This window comes from Leptopilina boulardi, unplaced genomic scaffold (assembly GCF_019393585.1).
Source record: "Leptopilina boulardi isolate dan_hultmark-lab unplaced genomic scaffold, ZJU_Lbou_2.1 LbouV2_51, whole genome shotgun sequence".
Lineage (NCBI taxonomy): Eukaryota > Metazoa > Arthropoda > Insecta > Hymenoptera > Figitidae > Leptopilina > Leptopilina boulardi.
In genome coordinates this window covers 2,566,804-2,581,227 of record NW_026137996.1, presented here as the reverse complement: position 1 = coordinate 2,581,227, position 14,424 = coordinate 2,566,804, and the positions used below count along the sequence as shown (strand labels likewise).

At 25.0% G+C, this 14,424-nt stretch overlaps 1 protein-coding gene across 19 annotated transcripts in view; it reads left to right on the top strand.

The window, feature by feature from the left end:
• LOC127289764 (glutamate-gated chloride channel) overlaps window positions 1-14,424 on the top strand; it is a 100,880-nt gene that overhangs the window by 35,621 nt on the left and 50,835 nt on the right. For all 19 annotated transcript variants that reach the window (XM_051317923.1, XM_051317922.1, XM_051317920.1 and 16 more), the window contains one exon: window positions 10,317-10,510. The gene's annotated coding sequence lies outside the window, so the exon portion shown is untranslated. The remainder of the gene's footprint in view (window positions 1-10,316; window positions 10,511-14,424) is intronic.

The following is a 14,424-nucleotide window of genomic DNA, read 5'->3' as shown; positions in this document are numbered from 1 at the left end:
TTCCGACGGAATTACGTTGGAAGTTCCGGCGGAATTTTGATAGAACCTCCAGGGGTCACTTTCCGGGGAATCTTTCCAAGTGGTTAATTACTTTCTTTTTAATTTAATTTTAATTTTTTTTTTTTTTTATTTTCTATTTCAATTTAGATTTTAATTTTAGATTTTAATTATAATACCTTGGAGTGTATAATTTAAGAAGGAAAGTGAAAAGAAAATGATAAACTGATGATGAAAGAATGATAAATTTTATTTGCTTGCAATTTTTTTTTTTTTTTTTTTGAAGTATATGAGATTGATACCATAAAGAAGGGGTTTTTGAATCCCAGTACGAGGCTTAAATGAAAGATTTACGTTCGTTACGTCATTGTTTTCTTTATGTGACCGCGTAATATTGGCTATAGGAAAGTCGGTCTGCAGGTCGGTGTATTTACTATAGTTTAAGGGTGGCACGAGGAGACACCAGGAAAGCTGCACTATGTCACGGTCATAATGTACTGGAACAAAACCCTTGAATTTATATTCCCCCTTAATCCATCTTAAGAAGGTCATTACCATTTTGTGTACCCCCCCTCTCTCTCTCTCTCGATGACCTTCGAATCACAATTTTTATTGCAAAAATAAAAAAAAAGAAAGAATTTCTCAAAAAAAAAGAATTTTTCAAAAATAATTCTTCAAAGGAAGAAAATAATTAGCAAACAAAAAAAAAATAGTTATATTCACAAATATCAAATTAAGAAGCAATTTTCGCATTTTTATTTGAAAATTAAAAGAAAAGAAAAATAACATTCTGAAAAAGAAACAAAATCCATTCACAAAAGTCTGCGACACATTCAATCAATATACAATATTGCTTTATATCGTGTAAAGAAATAGATAAAAAAAAAAAAAATTTTATCTCTCGTATATATCTGTTCTCTTCAATGTCATTGAGAAAAATGTTTGAGAACTTCTCAAGTCATCAGCCACGAGATCAAGATTTCTCAAGATTTCAATTGACAAGGCAGACTTTGATATCAAGCTATTTATTTATTTCTTTTTTTATCTCAAATATTTATATTATAATTCGCGCTCGATTATTCTCAAAAAAAAACGATGCGCAAAAAGGTTTTAAAAAAAAAAAAAATTATAAAAAATTATAAGAAACTATTAAAAAATTTACATATAATTTCTGTCTGACCAAACTTGAATATTTTCCACTAATTTTACATTTATTTAAAAAAAAAAAAAAAATTATAAAAATTAATATTAATTATAATTAATCTTAATTAATATTAATTATAAAAACTATATTTAAAATTGTTTTTAGATTCTGTCTGACCAAATTTGGATTTTTCCACTAATTTTCCATGGAAAACATTGTTATGATGCAAATACGTTTTGTTGAAAGAAAAATGTAATTGTTTTAAAAAAAGAATTAAAAAAATTAATATTATATATTTATAATTAATTATAATTATAAAAATTATTTAAAATTGCCATAGTTTCCGTCTGACTAAACTTGGATTTTTCCACTAATTTTACATTTATTTAAAAAAAAAAATTATAAAAATTAATATTAATTGTAATTAATCTTAATTAATATTAATTATAAAAACTCTATTTAAAATTGTTATAGATTCTGTCTGACCAAATTTGGATTTTTCCACTAATTTTCCATGGAAAATATTGTTATGATGCAAAAACGTTTTGTTGAAAGAATTGTTTTAATTGTTTAATTATTTTAAAAAAAGAATTATAAATATGAATATTATATTTATAATTAATTATAATTATAAAAATGATTTAAAATTGCCATAGATTCTGTCTGACTAAATTTGGATTTTTCCACTAATTTTCCATGGAAAATATTGTTATGATACAAAAAACGTTTTCTTGACAGAAAAATGTAATTGTTTTAAAAAAAGAATTATAAAAATTAATATTATACTTATAATTAATTATAATTATAAAAATTATTTAAAATTGCCATAGTTTCCGTCTGACTAAATTTGAATTTTTCCATTAATTTTCCATAGAAACTATTAATAGCTTGCAAAAATATTTTGTTGATAGAATAAAAGTAATTATTAAAAAAAATATATTAAAAATTAATATTAATCTTAATATATTAATAATAAAAACTTTGAAAAATTTGCATTTTATTTGTCTGATTAAACTTGGATTTTACCACTAATTTTCCCTGTAAATTATATTGTCAATTTTGTGCTAATTTTTTAATATTATAATTCCACATTATTTTTTATTTTTTTCTACAAAGATTAGAAAATAATAAAATCACCTGCTTATTAGAAAAAAAAAAAAAAAAATTTTCCCCCCCCTCATCGTTAAATAGAAGAGAAAAAAAAAAGTGTGCGTGTTGTACCCATAACTTGAGGGGTATATATGAGTGGTTAGTTTCTCTGGGTGAAGGCTACGAGTAAAATAGTATGATTATGGGCGCGAAGAAAAGACGATCGATGCGTTTGTAGTTTCGATGTGGGTTTCGAGGTGAAAAATAAATGCGCGACTTTCTTGATGTATCGGCCATGACAAGTTCGAGGAAGCCGATTATTATCGACACTGCGTATATATAAAACGATTTAATATAAATCTCTTTAAATCAAAAAATAGCATAATATCGATAATTATTTATATGCGTATAGACTTTTTTTTTCTTTTTCTTTATTAATCTTTCTGTTACATAGTATAAGGGTTATATTGCTTTGAATAAAATAACAAAGTCTTTGAACTATATATTAGCCTTACGATCTATGACTAATCAATAAAATTTTCTATACGAAAAAAGTAAAATTTAAAAGAAATAATAATTTAAAACTGAAAATTATTTTTTAGACTTAATTAATTTTTGTAAAAAAAAAAAAATTAATGTTTTTGTTTACATTAGAAATAATTAATTTATCAATGAGAAGGTACTTGTTAACGCAAATTTTACCTCTTTCATATATTTAACACTTTTGAAGATCGAGTTTTCTAAATATAAATTTTATTTCACCTTTTTTTTTACGTTCTGTGTAGTACACTTACGTGTGCAACTTCATACATATATGCAAATTATGTGTACTCACGAAATCCATGCTCTATAACGATAAAAACCGTGCCAAGGTGTCAAATCATTTGGGAAAAAAAAAACTTTATTGTTATAGAAAAAAATTATTTCATCAAAAAAAAATAATTATTTTCCTTTTTTGGAATTTCATGTAAAATTTAAAACGAAAAGAAAAGAATTGGGAAAAAAGGTTTTGGATATAAAAGAAAGTATATATATATATATATATATATATATATGTAAAAGAGAAAATGGGAATATATTTATATAGACTGATGCTGTCAGCAATTCTTGAATAAAAGAAAAAGTCTTTTAATACTCCTTTGAATACGATAACAATCGAAAAAAATTTATCATTCTGAAAAAGAAGTTTCCTTTATTTTTATTATATTATTATAGTTGAAAAAGTGGGAAGTCATTTATTTCTACATAGAATTTTGCATTTTTTTTCTCTTTAAAATTACTTTAAAAAAATTAATAAACAGTTAATTAAGAAGTAATAAAAAGATAGAAAATTAGAAAATAAATGGAAATTAAGAAAACAAAATTGAAAAAAAAAATATAAATTATACTTCTTTTTATTATTTATTTTATTTTAATAGAAATAATAGAAAATTTAATTTATAACCTACTAATAAATTTATTTATTTTATTTATTTATTTATTTAGAACATAACGGGACATGCCCTTTCGTACAAAAGTACTCCTAAATTCTAATAGTTACGTAAGTAACAATACAAAATATAAAATATTAACTAAATCTAGGTAGGCTAAAGTATTTTAAAGTTAAAAAAAAAAAATAAATGAAAAATTATATTCCTAAGACTTTGAGATAAAGATTCAATTTTTCCTTTTCTCATTCAGCTTTAAACTTCAATTGATTTATTATCGTAGTGTATTATATTGAAAGTATTTTCGAAGAATAGCTTTTCTCTTTTTCACATTTCGCAGTTTCTTCACATATATTTTTGTTTTCTTCCTTTTTTTCCTGAGACGGCACTTTCTTTAAATTTTATATACATATATATAGAATTCTAGAAATATTTATAAACCGTTTTTTCTCTTTTATAGAGAAAAATGAATTAAGAATATATAAAAAAAAAGAAAAATCGGACACTATTTGCAAATAGCAGACTTATTATTCTTACTCTTATGTAAACTGGCCCAAACAAAAATAGCCATGTCGATCGATAAATGACGGTCGATTTCTACCTGTCAGTGCCATGACCTTCTTTTCATGCATGTCTATTTAAAAATTCTCTCTTCGAGTTTTCCTGTAACATTTCCTTTTTTCTTTTTTTTTCCTCTTTGAAATAGATATATTTTTCGGTTAAAATCAAATTACAATTTTTCCGCTTAAATACTCTTAAAATGTGATTGAAAAAAAATTGTTTTATTTTCCACGAATTGTTAATATTTTTTTTTTTATTAGTAATAAAAAAAAGGATATTATGTAAACAAAACAGAAAATTATATTTATATCCTTGTAATTATATTCCTTATATTTAATGCATAGCAAAAGACATTTACAGTCAGACGGTATTGTAATTATTGAAAATTTAGTATTATTAGTAGTAAATGACAATTCTAGTCAGACAAAATGCATATTTTTATTTCTATTTTTATTTTTACTATTATTATTATTATTATTATTATTATTATTATTATTATTATTATTATTATTATTATTATTATTATTATTATTATTATTATTATTATTATTATTATTATTATTATTATTACTATTATTATTATTATTATTATTAATATCATATTACTATTATTATTATTTTGTTATTAATAGTAAGTCAAGTTTTAGTCAGAATACTTTCTAATTTTTAAAAAATGTTCTAATAAGTAGTAAAACTTAATTTTAGTCAGACGAACCGAATCCTTTAAGAGTATTTTTCAGTAGTAGAAGGCATTTTCAGTCAGACGAATCGTATTAAATTATAATAATTTTCATTTTATTATTAAATAAAGTAGTTAAAGTTTGTTTTAGTCAGACTATCTCTATTTAATTTTTAATCTTTTATTTTAAGTAGTAAAAGACAGTATTAGTTGGACCATATTTTTTTTTTACTGTAAACCATGAATAGTAAAAATTACTTACAAACAGACTAGTTAGTGATAATTATCAGTAGTAAAATATAGTTTTAGTCAAACGAATCGAAATATATCAGAAAGTAGAAAACATTTTCAGTCAGACGAAAATAATTCCGAATTCTTGTATTGATTTTCCTACATCATTATAGTAAAAAAAAAAAACAAATTTAATTCAAATTATTTTTAAATGGAATTTTCGTATATTTAATTTGGATTAAATCGAGTGGAAAAGTAAACAAAAGTGGAAAAAATAAAAATCCTCTTCGCGTAGAAAAAAAAAGGTTAGTAATGGAGAGAATGGGTTAAAAAGGGTATTTTCAATTGCAATAAAAATAAAAGAGAGAGAGAGAGGGGAGAAAATGTAGATTTTTTTTCGAAAAAAAAGAGAGTACCAGGCAAATTGGATGAGAGTCTTGTCAGCTAATTGTCACGTTAGTTCACTTGCGTTTCGAGCTTTCGCCTCTCGTTACCATTGACAATTTCATTAGTTCTATTCTTTTCTTCTCTCTTTATTTTTTTTTCTTTTCTCTTACTTTCTATAACGGTGTAGAAGAATCTTTCTTTTTTTTTCTCAAAGATTTTCTAAAACATTCTAATTGGAGGCTTCAAGTTTTTTTTTTTTTTTTTTTGTTTACGAGGTGATGAGAGGGTCAGTGGCCTTTAGTGACTTTCTCTCATACGATGTGCTTCTTGGCTTTTTAGTATTCAACAAGGCCTTAGCTCTTTTGAGTACACTTAAGCATCATTATACCCCCCAAGGAGAATATTTCCTCGAAATATTATGCTATCAAAATATTTTTAGCAGATTTGAAAGTGGAATAGTAATTTCAAATTACAAAAAGAATTAATTTCTCACCAAATTCAAGAGGATTTTTTTTATTCTATTAACAAAAGAGAAAAATAATTACAGATTCGAAAAATAGTTTGACCTAAAATTAAATTGGCATAAAACAAGAGATGTTTTTTTTTAGTTCTTGCATTGCCAAAAAAAAATAATCAATAACTGCATTTTGAAAACTTTTTGGACGATTGCTCATGTTTTATTTATCATTTTTTCGTAGGGGGAGAAAAAAGAAGGGGGGTGTGTGTGTGTTGTAAATTTTTATTTGCCATATCGATCTCACTCAAGCTTCGAATGGCTCTTTAACACAATCCAATTAGTGAAAACACGCGTAAAGCCAATAATCTCTTTGATGCTTTGAAAAAAAAGAAGAGGGAGATATAGAGTGAAAAAAGAAATCTAGACACATGACATGAAGAAGAGCGGGGAATTCAAATAATCCGATTATATTCACAACACAAGGTCGTGGAACAAAACTGAAAAAAAACAACAACAAATCAAAGAGGATTTGTCTTGGCGGGTAAAAAATTGATGGTATTTTTGTTATAATTTATTTTTTTAAAAATCATTTATGCGCTCATATTATATGGATAGAAAAAAACTTTTTTCGAAAATTAATGCTGTTTATAATAAAAATGCAGTAATACACAAAATTGCAAAAGAAATTTTATCGAAAATATATAAACAAATAAAAAAGACGAAACAAAGTCTTTATAATAAAACTTTGTTCAAAAGTGTTCTTGAATGTCAATGAAATTTATAATACAAAGTTTTTACCAATTTTCCTTCGTATATATAATATGTGTGTTGGATAATAAATTTTCCCACAATACTTAAAATATTTATTAACTTTTAAAAGTATAGAAAAAAATATATTTTTTAAAAAGTACATTTTGTAATTTTTAATATACAATTTTTGTTTTAAAAAAAATCATATTCACAACATATTTTTCAATTTCTTTTGTTTGGGAATTTTTTTTTTTTCGCTCTATAAAGTAGGGAACCGGAAGTAAACGAATTTCTTACACTTTTAGAGAAAAATCGTATGAAGGAGAAAAATGTAAGTTAATGGAAGTTGGGTTAGATCGAATTTTTGTATGTACTACAAAAGAAAGGTGTAGAAAATAGAAAGTCGTGCTGTATTTGGATGTGTGTGTTTATATATACCATGATCCTGAATGAAGGACCTCTTGTAGCTTCCTTCTTTAGACATGCCTTTAAACTTGTAAATGTAACATGTTCAGGCATGCATGAATCGGGCCAAGAGGCCAAGGCTGAATATTGTGAAATCCCCCTTCAAACCCCCCCCCCTCTTTATCCCCTCATCACCTTTACATTACCAACGTTTATTCACGAGACTTGAAAAGCAAATCTTCCTGTACACAATGACTTTACCCTGTTCATTATAAATATCCTGTCAATTTATAAACACGCAAAGTTACATTATACACACAACATGCAACGAGAGAGAGAGAGAGAGAGAGAGAGAGAGAGAAATCCTCCTTGATGTCCTGTGGGATTTGCGTTTTCTATTTTCTTTTTTGTCTTTCTCTCTCTCTCTCTCTTAAGGGGGGAACACCAGTTGTAACTCAAAAAATAATGCTTTTTTCAAGAATATTTTCCAAAAGAACAATGAATCTTTTTAAAGAATACTATTTATTAGTTAAAAGTACATGTAAAAAGCTGTAATTTAAAAGAAAAAAAAAATTTTTTTAACAAAAACTTTTGGAGATATGAGCCATTGAAGTGGCGTCTTAAGAAAAAAGGCGAATTGCGGTGACCAGCATTCTGCAAGTATACTTCGTCTGAAATACAAAAATGAAATTGATTTACATTTATTATAAGATTATCTAGTTCGTGATCGAAGGATTTAAAAAAAAAAAAAAATTTGACAAAATGGCGACCTGTCAAAGTCAAAAGTATGATTTTCGTTAAAAAAATACGGTCGATTTTCAGCTATATAAAAAAAAGTTTTGCATAAAAAAAAAAATCCTTCGATCACGAACTAGACTTATATGTGTAAATGAAGCACACTAAATTTTAAATAAATCGGTTTAATGGTATTCGAGTAATCGTGGTCACCGACTTGGAAAATGTCATTTTGAGAAAAACGCATTCAAAGTTTCAACTTACTTTTTTTTGTTCAGAAGAAATTTTGTTTCCAATTTACAAAGAGTCATCGATTCCTGGACCATATAATAACTCTTCCGCAGTGGTTGCCGTTTCTAAATCATAGGAAAAGGCCATCTGTCGTTAGGGTCAGTTATGGCTGGCCACCTTGTATGAAGCCACGGGACGCGCCGATGCAGTGTTCTGTATATCTCATTTATTTTTCACCGGATCAACTTTGAAATTTACAGACACATTTCTAAATATGTATACTTTAAGAAAATGCACAAAAAAAAAAATTGATTTTTCGAAAGTTACAACTGGTGTTCCCCCCTTAATATTCTAATTTTAATGTGAATAATAAAAAAAAAATAATAATAAGCATTTCGTCTGACTAAAATTGTCATTTACTACTAATAATAATTTACTACTAAATAATAATAATAATAATAATAATAATAATAATAATAGTAACTAATATAATATTTAGAATAATTATATTAAAAATTTTTTTTTATACTATTGTTGATAAAAATATAAAAATTGTTGTTATTATTATTATTATGAGTATTTGTAACTTTAAGTAATTAATAGCAAGTTTAAAAAAAAGGTATTTAACAGATGAGATAATAAAGACAAGGTGGGGAGGGGGGCATAATATTCTGTTCGAGCTTTCAAGTACCAGGTGTACTCTCTCTTTGTGAAGATGAATTAGCCCTGGAGCTTGCTAAAGTTGACGTCATAATCTCGTTGTTATATTCCCGATGGAATTCCCGTACATAAACTAGCCGAAATGAAAATACACAAAATTTGAAAATAATAATAATAATAATAATTTTGATATAAAAATTATAAAATTATAATTATACAATATATTAATTATATATAAATAATTCTATTTACAATTAATATTTAACGATGTCTTATTTTGAAATTAAAGTAGTAAATAGTGAATTATAGTCAGACAATAATTTTTTCTATCAATGTGAATAGAAAAGAACAGTTCTAGTTGGACATTATTTTTGTTAAAAATAGAAAATTGACTAATTAATAGTGTAAGCCAATTTTTTTTTTTTTAGTCGGGCAAATATTTTAATAGAAAAAAATTGATTTTTGTTAGTGAAAAATAAGAAAAAATTTATAATTTTATTGCAGTAGTAAAAGACGATTTTAGTCAGACAAAATATTTTTAATTTATGCAATGATACATTCAGTAGTAAAAGAAAGTTTTAGTCAGACAATAATTTTCTATTTTTTCACATTTATATATTTATTTATAATTTTATTGCAGTAGTAAAAGACGACTTTAGTCAGACAAAATAGTATAAAGTGTAACAGTAGTAAAAGACAGTTTTAGCCAGACAAAACGTTTCTATTTTTTTTAAATTTTACCGTAACTAGTGTAACAATTTCTAGTCAGCCAAACAGTTTTTTTTCTGTGAGTTTTACAGTTATTAAAATGTTGTTTTTAAGTAGTAAAAGACGATTTTAGTCAGACAAAATATTTGAAATTTATACAATGATACATTCAGTAGTAAAATAAAGTTTTAGTCAGACAATAATTTTCTATTTTTTCACATTTATATATTTATTTATTTATAATTTGATTTCAGTAGTAAAAGACGACTTTAGTCAGACAAAATAGTATAAAGTGTAACAGTAGTAAAAGACAGTTTTAGCCAGACAAAACGTTTCTATTTTTTCTAAAATTTTACCGTAACTAGTGTAGCAATTTCTAGTCAGCCAAACAGTTTTTTTTCTGTGAGTTTTAGTTATTAAAATTTTGTTTTTAAGTAGTAACAGGTCACTTTAGTCAGACAAAATATTTTAAATTTATGCAATGATACATTCAGTAGTAAAATAAAATTTTAGTCAGACAATAATTTTCTATTTTTTCACATTTTGTTATAAGTAGTACAATACCTGTTTAGTCAGACAAATTAGTTTTTTTTGTGGTAGTTTACCAGATATTAAAATTCTGTTTTTCAGTAGTAAAATACATGTTCAGTCAAACAAAATCGATAAAATTCAATCAAAGTCGACTTAGTAGTAAAATACCAATTTTAGTAAGAGAAAAAATTTTTAATCAATTAATTTTTGAGATAACAGTAAAACAGTCAGACAAATCAATTTTTGTTTATTAATATATAGTAGAGACAAAAGAAGAAAATTGTGAACAATGAATAATAAGATTATTATATTTTCTGTTTACAGATCAATAATATACAATCGTGGGGAAAGGGAAGTGAATTATGATTGGTTGACATGCATTGTTACTAAACAAAAGGAAAGGTTAAACAGCACTGATGAGGCTTAAAATGAAAGGAGGTGAAAATTAAAGGAAACAACACAACGAACAGCAGCAACCTGTCTCGTTTCTTGAGAACAGTCACATTTTCCGCATTAAGGCAAGTTTGCAAATTTAATATTTTCAATTCAAAATGTTATTTTCAATTTAAATAATATATATGCGCAAAAACAATTCTCAAAACATTTATCAGCACAAAAAATTCTCCATTTTTAATTACATGTTATAATTTTTAATGAAATGTTAAAAAAAATTTAAATTTCAAAATTAAAATATTAATTGTTAATATAAATAATATGAATTAAAATATTATTATTATGAAATTTTTTGAATTTAAATATTTTAGAAAATATTTAAAATATTTAATTTTTTTTATCAATATATATGTATTGTAATTTAGAATAAAAATTTTTTCATCATTTTTTGTTTTTTTCATAAATATTTATAATGAGTCTCTTTTTTCATTTATATGTGAAACGAATTATGTTTAAAAGTATATATAATTTAATGTGAAAAAATGTAAAATGGTTGGCACACAATTTGCGAACGAACGCAATCTCATTTAACTCGGCGGTCATAATATTTCCATGCCACCGATCGAATGAACATGTGCGACAGTGAACAAGAATCAATGGCCCTCCCAATCGTTGCTTTCACATTCTGAGTAAAGAGCATTTCTTTTTCCTCTTTAAATTGGCTCTTCTGGTATTATATATATATATAGTTTTTGGCTTTGAAAAAAATAGCATAAAATTGATGGCCTGGTACTAAGTTAACTTTTATTTCCCTCTTTATTCATATTTATTTATTTTTTTTGGCAGGTACAATACATTCTATTTTATTTTTATCATAACAATTTGTAAATTAACAACTTGACTTTTATACGTACGATAATTTTAACCATGAATTTTAAATATTTCCCCAAATTATAAAAAATCCAAACTGATCCAAATAACATTCCACTATAAAAAAATTTTTTTTTCTGAAAATAACTTGATTTTATTTCTATTTAGAAATATAAATAAAAGACAAAATTTTGTAAAATTCTTTTTTTTTTCCAGTTACATATTTTATAATACAGTGAAACATTTTTCTACATAAAAGTTTTCTAAAAATATTCATAAAAAGAAGCGTGTGACGTCAATGTGGAAAAGATAACAAGTTTTAAAATCAGAGGCATAATGTATATAAAAATATATATTTCACAAGTGAGTTTTGTCGCAGTGATGTAAAAAAAAGCATTTCTTATTCTTTCTTTTTATTGTATATATAGCGTATATAATAAAAATGCTCTTAACTGCGGTCTCAAAGGAGACTGGGGCTAGTCCATTTGCAGGAAATGACACATAATGCTTGAAATATAATTGCAATGTAAACCGGGTGCATTTTTATGCTCTGTGCGCTTCGCTTTATATAGACAACTAAAGAACCAGTTAAAAAAAAAGCGAGCATCTGCGCTATATAAAATTTGCATGCCCAGAGGCTCTAAACAAACCGACGACAGGGTAAAATTTAACGAGTTCTTTGTCATGTCAATAACAATTGTATTTTCAAAAAAAAGGGTCATTCTGAAAGAGGACAAAAAAAATTGAAAATAGAAAATGGAAATTCTCCGTTTGCTTCCGTTCTTTATATATATATATATATATATATATATATATATGAAGGATGCTAAACTTTTACTCGAATATAAAAGACGAAAAAGAAGAAAATACATTCGAAATGGAGAACACGTTTCATGGAACCTCGACATTTACTTTGGCCATGGTATCGATACTATCAATAGCAGATTAGGTCACTTGAAATTCAACTCAGAGGAAACATTGAGTTGGAAAACGTCATTTGTATTTGAGGATTCAAAAAAAAAAATTATTGTTGTAGTGACGAAGATAAATAAAATAGGCGCATAGAACTATTTTCAAAAATTAGCGCCATGTGCGCAGAGGTATCTGCGCATCATACTGAGCTTCCGGCGATTGCTTATAGGTGGCGATACTTTCTCTCTCACAAGCGGGATACTTATTTCGCTCAAATATAAACAGGCTACGTTCTCGATTTATATTTATAATTTCTTTAATATTTCTTAACTAGTTTTTTAATATTTTTTACTATTTTTTACTATTTTTTACTATTCTTTACTATTCTTTACTATTCTTTACTATTCTTTACTTTTTTTTACTATTTTTTTATTAAACAATATTTAAATTTGTAAATTAATTTTCAATAAAGAATTTCATTTTCTATTTATTTATTTACTTCTAAATATAAATGGTACGAGATGTTTTAAAAGCCCGTAACAAAATTTCTTTAATCAATGAAATAAATTAGCACAATAATTGTGATTCTTTTTTCAATTAAACTAATTATTTATTTTCCGCTCAAATATCGATGTTAAAAGGTCGAAAAAAAAGAAATACAAAAGTTCCGATAGAAAAAAAAAAAAAAAAACCCAAAGCCATATTGAAAAAGATTCCATCTCCACAAAACCAAAGCAAGTCCTTTTGAGGAAGTTTTGTAAAGCTCGCCTTCCATTCAGTTGAGTGTCATTTAGTCAGAAAGGATCTTTTTCCATAGAAAATGTTATCAGAAACAACATACACACTCTCATTTTTAGTACAAGAAATTTTTTTTTTCAATCTTTTTTTTCTTCTTCTTATTCTATTTTTTCCATCACTAAATTACAAAAGAAAAGTTTTTTTTTATCTTCATTTAAAACAATATTTTTTAACGATTTTTCTTCATCTTTAAGTGAGAACATTAAAAAATGTTTTTATTGTGAGGTGACACGATAAAATAAATTCATTGTTTGATATAAAAAAAAAAAACTTATCTTTTGAATAATGTAATAAAAATTTTATAAAAAGATTTCACATTTTTTTTTGTCTACAAATTGATATAAAGAATTAATAAAATTAAATTTAGAAATAACGTTTATTATTATTTCATTAATTTTTTTTTTTTTGTTAAAAAGGAGACAAAAAATTAAATGTAATGAGGTTCGTGTGTTTGTCTTTTGAATATTATGAATAATAAACAGGGATGCATTATTATTATTATCGTCATAAAGTTGCACTGAAGCGTCTGAGCATATAAAGGCATACATATATATATACACAGGAGAAACGCAAGCAAAAGTGAGAAATCTACTATGGGGAAAAAGGGAGAATTTTCTTTTGTCACTGAAAATCATACTGCAAAAATCGACGTTCAATGACTCGCTATAACAAAAAAAAAAAAAAAAACAACAAACTTTCAGAGTACCAGAGGTTTCATTTTTCTCCTTGTCCAAAGTATTTTATCGTTATAAAATAAGTATAAAAATTCCTCTCACAGTTATTTAACCATTTTAAAAAAGTTTTTCGCGCATCACTTCAAATATGACACTGACATGTTTGAAAAAAAAGAGAGTCATAAAACAATGTTGTGAATTTTTTTTTTTAAATTTTATTGAATAAAAAGAATTTTTTTTTTTTTTGAAAATGAAAATAAAAAAATTTATATTGAGTAAAATAAAAAATTTTTTACAAAAAGTAAAATAAGAATTTTAAAAAAGAGTAAAATAAAAAAGTAAAATAAAAAAAATTTTTTAAATAATAAAATAAAAATTGTATATAAGAAAATAAAAGAAAAAAAAAATTTTCTATATAAAGTAAAATAGAGAGAAGAAGTTTTCGTATTTATTTTCATTTGACTTTAAAAAAAGAAAGAAGCGAATAATATTGCTGACACTGAACCTTGTCCCTAACCCTCGCGTGTTCTGTTTTCACCGTTTCCTGAGATCTGCAGTCGGCACGTGTGGGCGCAAATAACGAGTGAATGTGATTAATACAGACTTGACTGCGTATATAAATTTATTCAATAAGTACGGTCAAGTTTCTTTTGTTTTATAATCATTTTTTTAAAAATTTTTTCTAAAATTAGTTTATAAATTTAATCGATGATTTATTTTATTAGAAAATTTTATTTCCAAAGGTTTCCATTTTTTTCCACATAAAGTCAAAAAAAAAAAAAAAA